Source organism: Hipposideros armiger, unplaced genomic scaffold, assembly GCF_001890085.2.
Source record: "Hipposideros armiger isolate ML-2016 unplaced genomic scaffold, ASM189008v1 scaffold_344, whole genome shotgun sequence".
Taxonomy (NCBI): Eukaryota; Metazoa; Chordata; class Mammalia; order Chiroptera; family Hipposideridae; genus Hipposideros; species Hipposideros armiger.
Window position 1 is genome coordinate 481925 of NW_017731694.1, and position 18247 is coordinate 500171.

An 18247-nucleotide genomic window follows, 5' to 3' on the forward strand; every position below is an offset into this window, starting at 1 on the left:
AGGGCTGCAGCTTGGAGACTGGTGATGCCAAATCATCCATTTAAGCAGCCTATGTTTACAGCTGAAGGACGCTGCAATGTGCCCTGGTAATACCCAGGCTTGGTCAGTTTGTCCTTCCGTCTGTGTACTTGCTGGATCTCTCTGCTGCTGAAGCCAACAAGCCCCGTTATTCTTAGGCCCAGTAGTCAAAGCAGCAGCCAGAACGATATGGGCCCATAATGGATCCCTCAAGCACAGCCAATTGGGGGGCCTCTCTAAACCAGCTGGGGGTCCTTGGGGTCTCTGCTGGGTCTATTAAATGGATCAACAGTGACTATCAAGTCTGTATGTGAGACACAAAATAAGAAAATGAACTTCCTGTAGGGACCTGGGTCTGACTCAGTCACTATTCCATTTACAGTGACTGGAGCACTGCCTCCTACACAGGAGGTGCATATAAAGTATCTAGAACACTCGCTGGCATTATCATAAGCACATAAATGAATACAAATGACTATCATAACTGTAATTATATACAGTGAAACCTTGGATTGTGAGTAATGTGGTTCGCGAGTGTTCCACAAGACAAGCAAACATCTCTAATACATTTTAACGTGGCAAACGAGCGATGTCTTGCAATACAAGTAGTTTGTTTCCTGAACGAATTATGCTCACAAACCAAGGTATTACTGTATTACATTTTTAAATTCCACTGAACTTGACTAGTTAAGCTGTTAGCCCATAATGTGACAATGGAACAGCCTGAGTGAACACACCTGAAATGTAGCAGCCTTATAAAGAGCTTTCCAGAGCACAGTTTTGTTTCTTTCTTCTCCGGTTCTGAGTCACACACTCGGATGAGGTCTTGGTAGTCAAATTCTGAGTGGTTGCCCAATCTGCCCGAACACAAGTATTCAATGGGAAAGACACTGGGTAACTCTAGATGACATTACAAATTATATGACAGAACTTGAACTAAAAACATGAACGGCTCCTGCCTCTGACTTTCAAAACAATAACATAAAAAGCACAAACTTAGCAAAAGATGAACACATAATGAGTTTATCTGAAATCCTACTCATGAGCTATTTGTCAGTAATGCTCAAATATGGGGAAAACACCCTCTGGGCGGCAGCGCCTCTTATCTGACAGAGGTGGTCATTGGTGTCAAAATGCCTCCTTACTGAAATGCTAATTCCGCTTTCCAGGTGGCCCCAACTATCAACCATCTGTGGCTACATCATGTGGCTGAGGATGATTTTCTTTGAGGAGGGTGGTTCAGGGACGGCCATGCCTTCCCTCCCTCAGTTACCCACTATCAGTTCTCCACCTATTACCACATGTTAAATTTGGCAATGGCCAAGTTTATAAAGAAAACATATGTAGGTTGTTACCTGGCTGTTCATTTGCTAGATGATGTGGAAAAAAATTGCAGAAAAATTTTGGGGGATCACTGAAGGCAAGGAACTAGCAGAGGCCAGCCTGACAGCCACAGACACCCACAAGTCCCTCTTCCTCCATTTCCATCTCCCAGCCTTGGGTAAGCTCTAGTTGGCTAACTCAGCAGAGTGACGTTCGATACACTATCTCGTGGTTTAGGTCAAGTTCCTGATTTCAATTGTTGTTGAAGACGAGCAAGAACTCTGTAGAATAGTCTCAGTTTGGAACACACCATGAGACATACCCTGAAATGAGTGCTGCCTGACTTGCAGATGAAGGGCTAGAGGCAGGTAAGGAAACAGCTTTGCCATGAGAGAACCCAAGTGTATGTGAATGGTGCGTGAGGATGGAATGGGAGATGTCAGAACTGGGGGCGACAGCGCTAAGCAACGCTAGACTATCCCCCGGTCTGACCTTTTGTTTGAGAACTGTAATTGGTTGGTGTGGTAATACTGGCTCGTGCTGATTTGGGGGATTCCAAGCTGAAATTTGATCACTGATGATTATTTATGATTTCCAACTGTGGCTGTAAAAATACATCTGTGCTGGAGAGATATCAAGTAAATGCTTAAAAGGTATTCGTCCAGGACAAACATTTCAAAAGCTTGCAAATGTGTATCAAAATTGCCTTTAAAAAGTACAAAATCAATTATTACAATAATATTTATGAGTCCATGCAATCATGTTTTGTTTACAATTGCATGTGTGCAAATATGATATAGTTACTATTTTATATAAGTACATATACTTATATAGGTAAAAAGCTCTTTATCTTAGTTGTTTTTGTGGTAAGCTAACCCTTCAATTACCTATTAAGATATTTATTTAATTTAAAGAGAATTATAAGCTGCAAAAACATCTATTCCTATGAATAGCAAAAAATTGAGTTCATATGTTACTTATTATGATGTATAACTAGTCAGCTCTATTATTTAAAATACTTTAAACATTATAAATTTAAATTATACACTGGGGAATTGGCACAGATCCACGCTGTAAGCATATTCAACCAATCTTATGCAATCCATCTAGTCCTATATATATGTATTTTTAAGCAAGGACAACTAATGCTATCAAGAAAACAAATCAAAGGTCATACTGGTAAACAAACAAACAAACAACAAAAAAAACACTGTGGTTTGCATAACTATGTATGGTGACAGACGGGTACTAGACTTATCAGGGTGATCACTTAGTAAGTTATATAAATGTCTAATCACTGTGTTATACACCTGAAACCAATATAATATTGTATATCAACTGTAATTTAAAAAAACTTGTAATATGAACTTGAAAACAATTTTAGCACTAAAAAACTTAGATATCAAAGATAAGTTTAAAAAATAAGAAAAAGATGTACCCACTATAAAATATCAAAATAACTTATTTTACGATTTGTGTACATACAAATGTTATACTTCATAAAATCTATAAATGCACATATAAAAGTATGCACACACAAACACAACCACACACCGGTAATATAGACATAAACTATAAATTGTTGTCTGTTATAGCTTAGTAAAAAAGAAATGAGGGGCACCAAGATACTCAAAGCAGGAAGACCCAGTAAGGGGAAGTGGGCAGGGTGTGGGGAAAGAACCATCATTTACTGAGATGTATGGAGCCCACTTCACACTTGAGGAAGCAGGTAGACCAAGGCCACCCAGCTGTTCTCCCCATGAGCCAGAGCCCCTGAACACACGGAAGGCACTGGCGCTCCATTCCAGGGTGCTGGCTCCTACAGCCCACAGGGGTCCACTCAGCCAGCCTGGCCACTGCTACAAGCTGCTCCCCCCACCCCACCCTCGAGCAGCATGTCCTTCAATTCTCTTCAACTACTTCCATCCTCAGTCTTGAATTTGTAGGACGTGTTCAATCTAGTATTATGCATATATATTAGGGGGAAAAGTTTTACTAAAAGCATGAAATTATAATTATCCCTGACATCTCCATACACATGAGTAGAAAAAGAAAACCTCTCAAAGTGAGGAGAATTGGGAGGGAAAAAAACAAACACGTTAAAATACTAATGGGTGCCCTAGGCAGGAAGGTACTAAGTGACCACCATCTTTGAGGCCAGTTCTCCGAGTGCCCTGGGCCTCGTTCCCTTATCTGTAAAACAGTGACAATAACATCAGTACAAGACGACTGTATGACTGAATCAGATACTATTTGCAAAATCTTTAACACAGGAATGGAAGAAGCATTCAATACATGGGGCTGACATCATTATTGTTCTCACTATTATTATAAACATGAATCAAGGCAGATGTATATGTGATTATTTATCAGACCACTGGCAAACATAATGCAGACATTTCAATACCTTTATAGACCAAAGCAGGTAAGATATAACATAAAACCATTTACGACAGTGCTTCTCAACCTCCGCTGTATCTCAGAAGCACCTAGAAGGCTTGTTAAACACATAGCCCTGGCCTAACTCCCCAAAGCTTCTGACTCAGTAAGTTGGGGTGGGGGCTTTAGAATTCGCATGTCTCACAAATTCCCAGTGATGTTGATGCTGTTGACCTGGGGTCCACACTTTGAGAACACTGCTCTACAGGTAAGTCCCACATTCACATGTGCCTTACAAATAAAACTATCTACAAGTTGCTCATTCAAGCTAAGCAGTCACTGAGAAGTCAAAATAATGAACAAATGCTTCAGAAGTCAAAGCAGTGTAGTATCCCCACATATTTAAGCATTACACAGGAAAGGAGGGAGGGAGGGAAAGAAACAGAGTCAAGGTATTTCCAATTAGAGCTAAGATGTTTCGGAAGTCATCTGCTGAACAGAGAAATATCACTGCCCGAAACAATGTCCACTCTGTAAAAAGCCTCCAGAGTGAATTGTCTGGAGGCTTTCCTATGCCTACATCTCTATGGTAAGAAACCAGAAGTCACGTGTATCCCCTTTGGTTTCAGCATTTCCTTGAAAGGTAGGGTGGTACCAGGTGAGCTGTCTCAGCCTCCCAGCAGCCTCTGGAATACCAAGAACAGAGCGTCCAGGGAGACACAAGTTGAAGCCAACGTGAGCTTATTCTGCCATCTTCCTCAGGGGTGTCCTCACTGGCAGAAGGTTGTCTAGCGGAGGAGAACTGGACAATAAGGAGAGTTTCTTTAAACTGAAAATGGCATGACCAGCATAGGAGTGCCACCTGTTCAGACAGAGCAGTGGTTCTCAAAGTGGAGCCGCATACAAGCAGCATCAACGTACCAGTGACCTTGTGAGACATGCAGATTTTTGACCCCCGACCTACGGGTTTTGAAACACTGGGGATGGCGCGTAACAACCTGTGTTTTAACAAGCCCTCTTGGTGATCTTGCTGCACATTCAATGTTGAAGTCCACTGGGTAAAGCGACCCAAGTCCTGGGACTGCTCCAGTTTTCACCTGCTGCCGGACGTAGCTATAAATGGTGCCCAGTGCCCCCTTTCTGCCTCAGAAGGTCCTGGAGTAGACAATAAATTACCTGGTCATCCTCACGGGTCAGAGTGGATGCTACAAAGGGGGTTCACTGGCTGGATTCTATTTACTACTTGAGACTACAAATTGGCTTTAAGTCTTGCTGCTACATCTGGTGCTAAACCCATAGCCTCCCTGAATGCTAAAAGATGCACTGCCTCATAAAAATCTAGGAAGCATGGGAGCGAACCGATTTCAGTAGTGGTACCCAACATTCACAAAAAAGTACCCACCAACAAACTACATAAAATCTAGTTTAAATCCTCAGCTTCCTGGATAGCATGTGGGATCAAATAGCCTCCACTAAATCATTCAAATCCTTCTTACTAAATTCTGGCTCCTCGAAGGGAGTTTTCTTTTCCTGGCTAGCACCCTATAAAGTATTGGGTTGTCAGAAAAGTCATGACGCATTTTTGCAACGTAAAACATAGAAAAAATACGTCATGACTTTTCCAACAACCCAATACAAACCTAGTAACTTACTAGTCTTATTTTTATAATAATAACTTGGCTATGTTAATTCACAGAAAAACCACGTTTGCCACAAAGCATCTCCATCCATCTGTTCTTTTAAAGACAAAGTGAAATACTGGTTATATGATTTTGGATCTGGCCAATTTTCAATTCCTTTGAAATCTTTGTCTTCACTAAGCCTAAATTAAATTGTTGGCTTTTTACTCTTCACTTAAGTCTCCCAACTGTGGTTTCTGAGAAGCATCAAAGGCCTTAGATATCATGTTCTGACCCTTCATCTTTCAGATCAGAGAGGGATGGGGCTTCTACTCAATTATATAACACCCGTTGTTGAAATTAAGATCTCAAAGAGAAAAAGATCAGCTATTTGGCTCAAAGAAGATTACAGGTGACTTTTGAACAATACAGGTTTACTCGTAAACTGTGCAGGTCCACTTATATGCAATTTTATCCCAATAAATACTGTAAATATATTTGTCTTCCTTATGATTTTAATAACGTTTTCCCTTTAGTTTGTTTTATTTTAAGAATACAGTATATATAATATACATATAACATACAAAATATGTGTTAATTGACATTTCTAATCAAGAGTAAGCTAATAATAGTTACGTTTTTGGGAAATCAGAAGTTATATGCAGATTTTCAACTACATGGATGGGGTGTCAGCACCCCTGACCCCTGTGTTCCTCAAGGGTCAACTGAATACACTTTGGTGTCACTTAGAGAATGAATCTGATTCTCAATTTTCCAGGATCACACAATTCACGTCACTGGACCATAGGAACAATTTACACCAAGCAGACTTGATATGTGTCAGCTTTTCTTTTATTGTGGGGGAGATACCTGGCTGGAAAGCAGGATTCACCTGATGCTTAGAGGATGTTCTCAGTGAGTCCAGCTCTAGGCTCAAGTTGGTGGGTGAGCTCACAGGAGGCCTCCCCCTGCTCCAGAGAATGGATGAAATCTCATTCTCATCCTCAAGATAATTCAGTCATCATTCATTCAACAAACACTGGTTCCCTGACATGTGGCAGCCACGGTTCTAGGGACCAGGGGTCCTGTGCATGCAGGAGCATGTCTGACTACATGAGCTTACATTCTAATAGACACAAAGACAAGCCTTCACATCTTCCCTCTTACTCCTCTAGGAAATGAACAACAATATTTGGGCACATTATAACTTACATAGATACATGGAAGGGGTGCTATTCTCATCAAAAGTCAACCAACATTTACTGATTTGATCCAAATTCTTGACCTAACCCTAGTTAGGAGCTGATAGCCCTGCATGTACTAACGAAAAAAATAAAATATGGAAAATAATACTAAATTCAGTTAAATGTCCTAAGAGTTGGCCCTTAGTATTTAATATTCTCTCCCTCGTGGCCCCTAAAAATGCCCAAGTATGTTTTTGCACAAGGATCTCACTGCCTCTTTCCCTGCTATAAATATCTCTGCAAGCAGCACCTTCATAGAAGTGAAAAAAGAAAGAGGAAGGATATGTTCAGAAATGAAAAGAAAACCTAAGGTGCAGATTGACCCTGTTATCACTGAGTCTATGAAGAGTTTGAGTACTGCAACAGGCCTCCTCACCAGTGCCAATGAGGCAAATAGTTGGTTAACCAAAAAACAAACAAACAAATAAACAAATAATCCAAAACCACACTAGACTAAGTTCAAATCACTTCTAGAAAAGGATAAATATCTCCTTTAAATACATTATTTTAACTTATTGTCCACTTTTTGCATAATAACTTGGTGTGGTGGCAAGACTTTTTTTCTGAGTATGGGTCTACTGATTAGAGTTCTATATTAATTTTCCTTCACAAACCATAAATTTAGCACATTGCCAGTCATGTCCAGTTTGTTAGTTTAATTCAAGTAGTATGAGCATTTTTAAATACTTGAAAAGCCACGAGTAAAAATAACCCAGACCTAGATGTTCGTAGACTCTTAATCCCTCAAAAAAATGGAGTCTGCGCCTAGCCTAGTAGGGAAATAGCAGTGAAGTTTCTCCACTAATGTTTTATGGATGGCTGGCAGTAAGGAGGATCTTAAAAACTAAATGTCATGGAAACAACATTCTGCCTAACGCGTTTTTATTTAAATCCACACCTACCACACCTAACAAAAGGTGCATGCCATGCTCTCACTAACGGAGACAGGCCTACGTTTACAAAGCCCAGTAGTAGAGCATGATAATAAAGAGTAAAGAGTCATTCTGGAATGACTACCTGGTCTCAAATCTTTACTCCACACCACTTACTCTTCTATGACTACTGACTCATTCCCCTCACCTATAGAAATGAAATGAATTAATATGTATAAAGTGCCCAAAGAACGATTGGCAGAAGAGTATAATCAGTGTTTATTGATGTCATCACCATCATCATATTTCTCAGTAACATAGCACAGTGGTTTGATGACTACGAGAACTGTGAAAACCAAAGAGATACATTCAAATTCCAGCTTGTCACTTAACCTCTGCCTGCTCAGCTTATTCACCGGTAAAAACAGAATAAAAATACCTACCTAAGAAGAACAATGGTAATGTTTATCACAGTATCTGGTACCTAAGTGACAGCATACACTGACTGTAGCAAATTCACATTCCAACAGACGCCCTCTCCTGCACGTCTATCATACCTCCTCCCTCCAAAGAATCTTAACCAGCATTTGATTGTAGACTCATCGTTTTACTTGGGGCAGTGAAGGGAAAGCTACCTTCCCCTAGGGAACACTTCACATGTAGGATGTAACCCGAGAAAAAATAAATGCTACACTATGGAGTTAAAATCAGAGCTCAGAAAAAATACAGAACACAGTGATGGAGCATCTAGTGGACAAAAGAAACAGAAACAGGCTGTGTCTTGAAAGGAAAATGATACTACAGAGGGGTGGGAAGTGATATACTGAGAAGGGAAACAACTTCCATTAATACGTTTATTGACTTCAAAGCATGTCTTTACTCTTATCTTGACCCCGTGACCTGAGACCTTGACCCTATTTGAAATAGTTTCCCTCTAATCCGCAATCTCTATCATTTTCTTCAATCTTTAAAACACAACACAAACCATCCTTGCCCAGAAAGCCTTTCCCGCTTGACCCGCCTTTTTCTGAGAACTCACATAGTGCACACTCCCTGCCATCTCTGCCATCTCTCCTACATCCTACATGACTTACATACAGTTTTACAACCTGCTTCATGTCTGTTCAACACCCTTACTGCTCCAAGGGCAAGTTTTACACCGTTGATTTTTTCCCCCCACTTAATTTATGTTGGTGTATAAACTACACAAAGTAAAACGGAAAATAGATTTTAAATGTAAATTCAATGAGTTTTGACACCATGTAATTACCACCCCAACTGATAGATTTCCATCACAAAGTTCCCTTGTGGTTCTTTCCAGTGACAGGGCTCCACACTCCTGATTTCTCCCACGAGAGCAGTTTTACCTATAGTAGTCTGCACTTAAATAGAATCACACAGTACATACCCCTTTTGTGTGTGACTTCTTTTACTCAACATAATGTTTTGAGGTTTATCCATATTGTTGGTCTGTATCATTCCTTTTGATCACTGAGTGGTATTCTATAAGTATACCACAATTAAGTACACACAATTTCTTTACTCATTTTAATCTGTTCATGAGCATCTGGGCCATTCCCAATTTGGGGCTAGTATGAATAAAGCTGTGATGAACATTCTAATAAAAGTCTTTTTGTGGACATATGCTTTCATTTCTCTTAGGCAGACACCTAGAAGTTAAATTACTAGCTCATAAGGTTGCTAGCTATATGTTTAACGTGGTTAAGAAGTTACCAAACCATTTTCCGAAGTGTATTTACTACTTTATACTCCAACCAAAATTGTATGAATGCATTAATTGTTCTATTTCCTTGTCAACAGTACTGTCAGTTGGTTTTGGGGTATTTTTTTTTTTGTTTTTTGGGGGTTTTTTGGTATTTGTTTTGTTGCCATTCTAATGAATGTGAAGTGGTACCTTATCATTTAAATATGCATTTTCCTGTTGACTAATGATGTTGAGTATCTTACGTGTTCTTTGGTCAAATCTTCTTTTGTAAATTATTTGTTCATGATTTTTGGCTATTTTTTTAAATTGAGTTCTTTGTCTTTTTATTAGAGTTATGACAATTCTTTAAATTGTCTGAGTCCTTTAACTGAGATAAATATTGTGAATATTTCCTCGCAATCTGTGGCTTGCCTTTCATTTTCTTAATGGTGTCTAATGAAAACTGAAGTTTTAAATTTTGATAAAGAATTTATTAATTTTTTATTTTATGGTTAGTACATTTTGTATTCTAAGAAACTGTTGCCTAGGTTGGAAAGATAATCTGTTTCCTCTAGAATCTTTATCATTTCAGTTTTATATTTAGGTCTATGATTGTCTTGCATTACTTCTCGGACTCCCCGGTTTCATCTGGTAATAGATCTCTGGAACAGAACAAGTGCTCTATAAACATTGCTGACTCACTTATAAATGCTTTACAGGTTAAGAGAAATGTATTTTGAAAGCCTGTTGAAGGGCCTGTGTTCAGCCTTGTTAACATCCTGGATAGAAAACCTACTAATAGGAATGAAGTCATGAAGGAGACCCAATGGAACAATCCAAAAGTGTCCATTTAGAACTGATGCTAAGGCCCTGCCTTATGACAAACTTCTGACTAGGGCAGAGATAATCCAAAGTTTCCATTTCTGTGCAAAGAACAATTTAACCCAGCACAGAAAACAGCTTACTCACAATCAATTTCTTCTTTTTTGAATATACACTGGAACAATTACCATGTCATTAGTATAGACTGAATTCTCCTTAATGAATTAGGCTCCATGAAAACAATCAGTGCTTCACAGCAGCTCTGTTGAAAACTGACTTTAAAAAAAGTAATAAATATTAAAAATATTACTCTCGGGTGACATAGTTTCTATAGCCTAAAACACTCACATTGTTTTATAGGCTTTAGATGGCCTTAAAAAAATGTTTACTAATATTTCTTCTGGAAAGCATGCCAACTAAAAACAGCAAGAGAATTACTCCTGCAATTCAGATAAAGGCTATTATTTAATGCATCTTAAAAACAGAGCATTTCAAGCTATTTCCTTGAGATTTTACCAAGAAAATGCAAGACTGGAAAGAGTAAAAAATATTCTTTTCCATTTGATTGGGGTGTGGAGAAATGAATTAACGAGGATCATAGAGAACTTTGTAAGGATTCATCAATGCGGTTAATAAAACAATGTGCACACTAAGAAATGAAGAGACTATGCTGAGGAGCTGTATTATGACAGCTGCGTCCTTGACAGTATTGAGCCCAAACACACTCATTGTTGAGGAAGGTTCATTTCTTATTATTCCACTTTAGCACTTAAGTTTCCACACTACAACTGAGAAATTGCCATAGGAAAACTATTTACAAGAACTTACGTACTTATTTGTAGCTTGCACGTACTCTATTTTTAGTGATTTACCCAGATTCACAAGCTAACATTTCTTGGAAATAATGAACAACATTGCTTATAATTTAGGGTAAAATACAAGAAGAGTGAGTACCATATATACCTGCTACCATCTCTTTTTAAAGAGAAAAGTAGGTTTTGGGTCTAGCTAGTTGAATTTGGCTAAGTTATGCATTTAAATTTCTTTTCTCATTAAGTATTTCAATGACACCCATTTCCTTAATAGCACTCCAATATTTTTATGCTATCCTAAGTGTACAATCGTTTCCACAGTGGAAGGTCAAATGAATCAAAGCAGCAAAAACTTCCAGTAAGGTATATTGTCTTAAGCCTTCCATGAAGTGTTAGTTAATAGTTCCAATAATAGTCAAAATAAACTTTTTATTTAAAGAATCTAAGAAACTCTAACTGCAAAAAATACACTCTAGAATGAGCTACCTAGACAATATTTAATTAGAAAAGTTCTCTCCCATGTTACAGCATTGCTATAATTCAAGAGCATGCACATACCACTTCCTGCCTCAAAAAAAGTAGCTTTTCCTTCATAAAATGTCTCCAGCAATTGTTTTGTTCTGACTCTTGACTTTCTTCTTACCGGACAGCCAATTGCTTTATTTTTCCCTATCCCAAGCCACTAAGTCCCAAAGCTCTTCTCCTATGGCTGGAATTCCTTTCCACTGATTTGTTCATGTCACTTACTCATTCATACCTTCATTTACTTAAAATCTTCAAGGTTCTAGAATACGAAAGAATATTCAAAGAAAACAATACGCAGCACACCGGTGCCCCCACCAAGTGATGTAACTACGACTAATGTGAAAGTCAAAAATATCAACCAAAAAAAAAGGATTAATGTATTATAGGATAAGTACTTTTGTGCAAATATAATTCTAATAATGTCTAGAGTCTAGACAACCTGTATTTAATGTTAAGTTCATTAGTCAGCAACAAACAGCTCTCCATTGGGTGGTACTGTGAGTGTGAGCCTACGAGTTTATGTTTGTGCTCTTCCAGATACATTCAGTGATAAGGTGAAATATTTCACAAATTTGTTTACATTTTGACTTTGATAAGTTCATGTTCTCATTTTAATAGAGAGTTTGGAATGCCTTGGAAACTGAGGATATCAAAGGGAAACTAATTACAGTAAGTCTTCACTGAACATCTTTGATAGGGGCTGCAACTTTAAGCCAAAGAAGGTAAAAGAAAACCAATTTGACCATAAACTAAGTGATGTAAGCAAGAGTTAAGCTCCTAAGGCATAATGAAACTATGAAAAACAATTTAAGGAAACGATGTTCTTCAAGGACCTGCTGTTTTTTAACAGAAATGAGATGAGCCTCCCCCAAACGCATAGCACCAGGAAAAGCCATTAGCATAAAGTTTCCGCAGCAGTGTTGCACCACAAACAGAAGCACTAAGGAGAAAAGAGGAACTGAAAGAGGGGAAAGTAAGATGGCACAAAAACCAAGGGCACCGGTGTATCCTGCCTAGTAAAACCTATGCCAGTGGCTCAGGATGCCTGTAATTAAGTTTAAGGCACAGACAACAATCAAATGTTTCCTTGGGTCACACCTAGTCGGCCTCATCCAGACCAGCTGCCTTGCCTTGGTCTGCCCCCTTCAAATCTCAGAGACACAGGCCCTGTTCCAAGCCCTCCCATTATTCCTAGAAAGGAAAGAGACCCTCCTCAATTGGAGGTGTTTGGACATTTTTTTATTCATTGAAAGAAACTCCTACTGAAAATCTTACAGGGAACACTAATGCATTAGACAGATGGAAACAGAAACGTTCTGAGGAGGCTGAGGTGGATGGAGACTCCATCAGCCTCCCTGGAATGCTTCCAGGAAAGCCCTTGGGACCTGCCCTGAAGTCAGGCGGAAACCCGGGTGAAACAACTTGCAGACTCCTCCTTACAGAGAGGGGTGTTCTTAAAAGAGCCGGCTACATATGCCCTACCCCTCCAGGGAGAAGGGACCCCTGAATACACCGTAAAATTGTCATCACTCACTTGAGGGGGAATGAGGGACAAGGGGGGGCCCGATCTGCCAGTGGGCATTTGAGAAGATGAGAACAATGACTCGAAAGTGCTTTCAGGATATAAGATGTAAATATGAGAGCAAAATAAAAAAGCAGAAGATAATGATGCTCAAAGATGAGAAATCAATTCACAGTACTTCTGGTTTTTTGAAAAAGTCTCAGAAACTACATGTCTATGCTCTAAAAACTAAACTCAAAGACTGACAATTTCTCTGAACTCTTTAAAGTTAGAAGATCCACCCTTAGTTTCTGTGATCGGTATTCAGACCAAAGTCCCCAAATACAGCATCAGACATTATATTCTACAAGTATCTCCCCCTTCCTTTATAGCTTCATTAGTTCAATAAATATTTATTGAGTATTTCCCTATACGAGGCACTATTCTACGTGCCTGGACACAGCAGTGAACAAGACAGTGCCTGACTTCACAGGTTTATCATCCTGGGGGAAGACACACAGTAAACAAATAACTAACACAGCATAATGCGTAGTTTTGCGAGGAAGACCCACGGAGCAAAACTGGGGCAGGACATCATGGGGGGGTGCCCAGTGGAGGAGGGGCTCCAGCGCAGGCACAATGATGAGAGATCAGAACAGGAGACCTGCATGAAATGAGGAACAAAGAACGAGGAAGAGTATATGCAGAGGTTCTGAAATGGATTTGACATGTTGGCGGTGGGATGGCAGAAAGAGGTCGAGGCAGGGAACTCAGGGAGTGCAGCTGGGTCAGAGGGCCCCACAGGCCAAGACCAAAACCTGTATTTTACTCCATGTGTGATGGGAAACCCTCTTTCAACCCAGGTTCCCAGTGGGTTTGAGCAAAGGAGTGCCTGGACGTGATGTGTGTTCTGAGAGAAAACTCTCTGGCAATTGGCTGGAGAAGAGACTGTGGGGGGTTGGGGAGAGGGATGGGGACGCAAGAGGACCAAACAAGAGATTTCTGCTTCCCAGCACTGACTATGACTGAGAAGGTTTTAAATACCCAACTTAAACTGCAATTGAGGAAGAACAATTTCAGGGAAAAGGTATTTCATCAAATACAAATGAGAAAACTCTCCATTCTAGGTTATGTGCACTTTTCACAATTATATATCAGCTAATGAGTTTAGGTTTATTAGGTAATAACCTTACAAAAGCCATAAGAAGTTTTCAATAAAAGCTCTCAGGCGGTTTCCTCTTTTTCATCTGACAAAGCATACTGCCTACTCCCCTTATGAAAAGAGTTCAGTTCTTCAGTTTATAGGACAACATACCCGATAATTATTTTATGCTAAGTAAGTACAAACGACTTCCTGGTACCCCACCAAACAAGTGCTTACAAAATAATGAAACAATTACAGCAGGAGTACAAAAGACTGACCTCAAAACACAACCTTCAAAGCTCTGAGGGAAAAATGTAGAAGAGAGCAAGGGAATAAGAGTAGAAGATGTTTAGAATGATGAAAAAAATGTGAAATAATCCAAATACCATTAATAAGGTAATGGTCACATTGTGACTCTTTCCCTCAATGGGATGGTGTGCAGCTCTTCTAAAGATAAAGATAGAGTTTTAAAGTCTGACGTGGAAAAATCACCTAGGTATACTGCTAAGTGGGTAGGGGGCTGGAAGCAGGGGTAAGTGATCTCAACCTCTGCCCAAAGGTATCTGCCTTTCTGGTATTTAATAATTACTAACAAGTATTGAGGGCTTTCCAGGACTTAGGCACCACACTAAAGCTTTATACTACCTCACTGAATTCTTACAACAATCCTGTGGAATACAGAGTTATTCCTATTTAACAGGTGAATTAAGTATTTTAGCCAGACTCAAAACAGCTGATAAGTGTGAGAAGGAGGAGGGTGTGCAGATTTGAATCCAGGAATTCTAACTCTGTAGGCCACAGTCTTATAACTCGTCTCTCAGAGATGAGTGCTTATTCACTGAGTGCATTAAATCAATCTGCTCTTGGATTCTTTCTTTCAAATAACATTAAAGAAAAAAACGTCGTCCACTTAGTGTTCCAGGAAATACAATAATTTTAAGGAAAATTAAATTAATGTAGAACATACAAAGCTCATGACATTTTGCAAAGCTGATTATGACCCAGATTGGCATTAAACTCAAGATCAAAGTACAAAGGCAACTTTGCAAACAAGTATTATTTAAAGGCTTGGTGACCGATAATAATTCTGTCAGCCCTCATTACAGCAGCAAATACTGGATGTCACATTTGCACACTTCTGTCTGGTTCCAGCTGTTTGTGAAGGTTCAGCTCAGAAATTTAATGGTATCCAGTTTACAGTTAATAGATGCTCATCATTTTAAGGCAAACTGGTAAGTTCCAATCAGCAGGCATTCTTTGAGGAGTTCCACATGTTGATGACAAAGGAATGGGAGATATTTCAAGGCGAGGCTGATGGTAAACTCTGTCACTAAAGGGTGCTGGGGTCCCCTAAATGCATAGGACCTGTGCACACTCCTGACTTGTTGATCTACCTTTGCACCCACTGACCTAGACAGAAATGTCCTACTCCTCATCCCTCATCCCACTGCATTCATGCATGGGTGTCCTCTCCACCACCACCAGCACCACCTGACAGGAATTCACAGCCGTGTTATCATACCATCCTGGACGATCAGCAGAGGACACATGTTTAAGACAGAGAATCACGACATCTTCCTGCCTCAACTCAAATCCTTACCATCCATGAGATCTTGGGCAAGATGCTTAACCCCTCTGTGCCTCAATGTCCTCGTTTAATTGGTACATAAAAGTACTGATCTCATACACTAGCTATCAGGTTTTAATGAGTCCATATAAATAAGGAATTCAGAACAGTATCTGGAATGTTATAGAAACTCAGTAAATGTTAGGCTTTATTATTAATGCTGTCATCATCGTAGTGCATAACCAGGAGGCACAAACTCCCCTCTAGCGTCAGTCATCAAGTGACTCTTGTTTTACTTATTTTACCATTTACAACAAAATAACTGGTTACCCAAAGATAAATTGTCCAATGATCTTAATCTTTTTCTTTTCAGTTTGCTATGTTTTCTAATTTGCCCATGCATTCCTTAGTAAGTTTTTTAGAAAATTAAGTTGTTGAAAGTAGTCTTCACTGAATTCCCTTCCCACCCTCTGGCTGGGTGGGTGACTGCCAGAAGCTTCCGCTATTGTCAAGTTCTATGGCTGAGCAGCAGGTGTCAGGACCTGCTGACATTTACACAGAGCCCTGGATTAACATCTGGAGAGATCTTAAGGCGCAAGCTCTCCATGAAAAGAGTTGGGGCAAACCACAGACTAAGGCTACACCTGGTACTAAAAACGAATAATCAAATTCTCTAAACAATCACTGGTGTGTGACTTAGAATCTAATAATTCTAATAGGAAATAGTCAGAAAACGAAAATATGTAGTTTATATCAGAGTACTTAATCAGGGGTTCCCACATCCCCCCACTATTGTATGTAATGTGTTTGTGCATTTTTCTAGCTTTCTGCCTGTCATCAAATTCTGAAAGGCCTTCACAACATAAAGCTGCTACAAATGATTGGTTTAAAGGTCATTCTCAAACTTTAACACGCTTGTTTAAACACCTAGCCCTGGGCCCATGCCCAGACTTTGTTTCTGGGGTGGAGGGGTCTGGGGTAATCTAGGACATGAAAAGGAGTCAGGACGTTTCTAGCAAGTTCTCAGATGATGATTACATCCTGGCCCGGGTCCAGGAACCACACTTTGAGAATTACTGGCTTAAGGAATCATGTGGGCATTTTGACTTTTTCTTTCAGGAAAGCAACCAACCTCCCTAGCAGAATTAATGTTAAGAAAACTAATGGCCATTTCTCCACTCATACCTGTGAATTACCTACCAACCCTCATCACCAATCCTCCCACCCTCTAAAATTCTAGGTAGGCTACACTTGACTACCAGTTTAATTCAATTTGGCAATTTTGATTTGGCAAATATTTATCAAACAACTCATTAGGTAAATTAGAAACTAGCTTTGATCTTAGTATAAAACAGTGGATGTCAATATACCTCCACCGGTGCCATTTCTTTTGGTTTCTCCAGCATCCATTCATACCAGACACCTCCCTAATCTCTCTCATATATAAAGTCATTTTCAAATGAGGTTGAGGGAGAATATAATGTACAATAGTTTCAAAAATTCCACCTTTCTGTTGTTTCAGAATTAAATGTGTGAATAAAACAGGGCTCTGAATATCAAGATGCTCCCATCAAATAATCAAAGGCAAGGTCATTCCATCATTAAACACATAAGGATCACCAGACAACACCTGACCTGTAACACACAGAATGAAAGGGGCCAGATGCATCCAGGACCTCAAAGAACTCTGGGGAGACAGAAACTGGTGACCAGCATAAGGGATGTGAGGCCCTCAGGATAAAAATAAATGTTTGTTGTTGCTGGCTGAACTTTGAGTATAATGTAGTTTGAGTCCAACTACAGCAGGAATATTTTGAATAGGGGTAAGTGATTACAGTCATCTACACGAATAACGAGTTTATTACTTTTTAAAGACTAGCTCCTAATGCCTACACACCCAGGAAAGTGATCATCAAGGAACAAAGCTGGTCAGTACTGAGTTGTACTTACATAAATTGTCACTAAAAACTAGTTTTAAAAAGATGTCAGTAGGGCCAGCCGAGTGGCTCAGCTGGTTAAGAGTTAGCTTAAGAGCGTGAGCTCTGAGCAACAGTGCCACCAGTTCGATTCCCACATGGGCCAGTGATGCTGCGCCAGAGCTGAGCTGCCAACAGGTGGCAGGATGGCTCAGCTGGTGAGAGCATGTGCTCCTAACAAAATTGCCTGTTCGATGGTGGGCTAAACCCGCCCGCAACTAAGACTGAACATGGCACCTTGAGCTGAGTTGCCGCCCGGATAGCTCAGTGGATAGGGCATGCACTCTTAACAACAAGGTTGCTGGTTCAACTCCAACATGGGATGGTGGCTACACCCACCCGCAACTAAGATTGTTAACACAGCACCTGAGCTTAGAGGCCACGAACTGCCGATGAGCAGCCAGATGGCAACTGGCACCCTCCACAACGAAGATTGAAGAACAACAATTTGGCTGGTCCCCTTCCCCAATTACCCAACACTGTTTCCCCTCCTCCAATTCCCCAAATTTAAAAAAAAAAAAGAAAAGATGTCAGTAAAGCTAGATTAAAAAGGAAGTAAGAGGTGAACATAAATAAGTTCATTGTATGTTCTGGTAATACCAACTCACAATTTTAAGCTAGATAAGATGGTGTTTTGGTTCCACTCACCATTTTCAAACACCATGTCTATTAATCTGAATAGCCCTCCCTCATTCTTTTTATAATTGAAACACATCTCTTCTACCCCACTCCCCCCCCTC

At 39.8% G+C, this 18247-nt stretch overlaps 2 protein-coding genes across 3 annotated transcripts in view; one reads left to right on the forward strand and one right to left on the reverse strand.

The window, feature by feature from the left end:
- The window catches only part of MED12L (mediator complex subunit 12L), a 350111-nt gene that overhangs the window by 169165 nt on the left and 162699 nt on the right, over positions 1-18247 (reverse strand). The window lies entirely within an intron of this gene.
- Positions 1614-18247, forward strand: part of P2RY14 (purinergic receptor P2Y14) — a 47267-nt gene continuing 30633 nt past the window's right edge. For both annotated transcript variants that reach the window (XM_019661327.1, XM_019661323.1), the window contains exon 1: positions 1614-1709. The gene's annotated coding sequence lies outside the window, so the exon portion shown is untranslated. The remainder of the gene's footprint in view (positions 1710-18247) is intronic.